The following is a 1,964-nucleotide window of genomic DNA, read 5'->3' on the forward strand; positions in this document are numbered from 1 at the left end:
GGGAAGCGCGACGGAGACTAGACCATCCCATACAGCCCATGTGTTGAGAAGGGTCTGGCTGCAGCCACTGTGGAGCTCCACAGTAACCGGATACACGTGACCTCCACAGTAGCCGGAAGCACGTGACCTCCACAGTAGCCGTAAACACGCATGGATACCGTGGAAGTCTTGCAAGTTGATCGCAAAGGTTGGGACAGAGTCTTTCTTAAATAAATTTGCCATTAGTGATTTCATAATTCTAGGAATCGTCTAGTTTTCTTACAATGATCATGTTGCCACTTTTTTTGCGTTACAACAACATTCCTTCTTATTTTAATGTTTTTTCATCGTGCTCCATGGCAGAGAAACACACAGATCAATATCTCATTGTCGGCACTGGGTCAAGCTGTCGTAGGTAAGTACATGCATTGTCTCATGACCAGAACGCTACCTGTTACATGTTAGATTTGTTCCAATCTGTGTGTCTATATTCTTTTCTTTGTGTACCTAGCCCCACAGGTGTGCATAGAAATCACAGAAACGTGTTGAACCCAGCACCTTCAATGTCTGGTGACACTGGTAAAATTTCTTATTTTGAATAGTGATTGTCATATATAGGTGAAATAATAATCTTGCATTCATTATCTTGTTGTAGTTGATGGCTCATAAACGAATTTGTTACATGCTGTTTCAAATTAATTTCCTTTTATAAATAGTGCTTATTTTTCTTGCATTTGTATGCATTTAATATGCATTCTATGTAGTGTTTTGTCTGAAACCTGTTAAAATCCCTATAGAACCTCAGGAAAGAGTTGACAACAAGAAAGCCAATAGAAGGTCAACAGATGCAACTTTTCCTGACCTGTGTGGACCACCGTGCGAACTGGAGCAGCAGTATATTGCACACAGATGCCAGATAACGCAGTTTGGGGGGGGTTGCAAATTTTGTCAGACTGACCTGTTTTAGATCATCAAATAATTTTTTAGACAATAAGCAAATTAAAAAAACAAACATAGAACTTTTAAAAATTAACTTTTTAAATGCTCAATTAAAATATTAATTGTCATGGTCCGGGCGGGTACCTGCAGGTCTCCTACAGCGACTCCTCCTCTTGTAGGCGGAGATCGGTTGCTCCTCCCTGGCTGACCACCTGTGGGCAATTATGCCGGCAGAATATAAGACCTGCGCACTCAACCGATCATCGTCTGAGTATCTGCTATCCCATGTTAGTCTAGTGGAGCATGATTGTTTTGTCCAGAACCCGTGAGACAACTTACCTGCTTTTCTTGTCCCCAGAGGTAGCTCCTGGAGTGGAGGTCTCGCCTCCCTCATCCCTGCTTTCCTGGACCTGGGCTACCTGCTGCTGGTACGACGTTGCCAACTGGCCCGCCACTCACTTGCCTGCCTCCCCCTCCCCCTCACCTCAACCGCATCCGGGCCTTCCGCCCCACCTGTCTTCCCCACCTGAAACCCAGTAAGGCAACTCAGTTTAATTGTGGAGGATCGCTGATCATCTGCTGGATCCCGTTGACTGTGCTCTCCTCTCATTACAGTGCCCGGCCACTTCACAGTCAGCCTCCACCTCCCCTCTGCCTCAGCTGTTCAGCAACATCCTAGAGTTGTTTAGGTCACCCTTAGTTAACATAGTTTATACTGCGTGCCTCTAGTGTGGTGGCGTCGTTTTGTTTTTTGCTTGTGTTTATTGTGAGGGGAAATAAACCTTTTGTTAATTTACTGTCTGTTTGGTTTCTGCACTTGTGTCCATCTCAGTTACCTCGTGCCGCTGGGCCGTGACAATTAATGACAAAAACATATACAAACCCACCTGACCCTGTATGAACAACTAATTATCCCCCACTTCTTAAAGCTTGAATTAACTGTGATCAATCATATTTTTTAGAAAGAAAAAAAAAACTTAAATACAACAAAAAAGTGTGAGAAACGGAAAGATCCAAAAAAGCAACACATGCCACAATCTAAAGAA

General features: G+C 43.6%; 1 long non-coding RNA gene across 1 annotated transcript; it reads left to right on the forward strand.

Moving 5' to 3' along the window:
• Positions 1-229: 229 nt before the first annotated feature.
• On the forward strand, positions 230-1,242 carry LOC143420458 (uncharacterized). Its single transcript, XR_013100290.1, has 3 exons — positions 230-394; positions 491-558; positions 777-1,242. It is a non-coding gene; the product is annotated as an uncharacterized LOC143420458 (long non-coding RNA).
• The last annotated feature ends 722 nt before the right edge of the window (positions 1,243-1,964 follow it).

Source organism: Maylandia zebra, linkage group LG9, assembly GCF_041146795.1.
Source record: "Maylandia zebra isolate NMK-2024a linkage group LG9, Mzebra_GT3a, whole genome shotgun sequence".
Taxonomy (NCBI): Eukaryota; Metazoa; Chordata; class Actinopteri; order Cichliformes; family Cichlidae; genus Maylandia; species Maylandia zebra.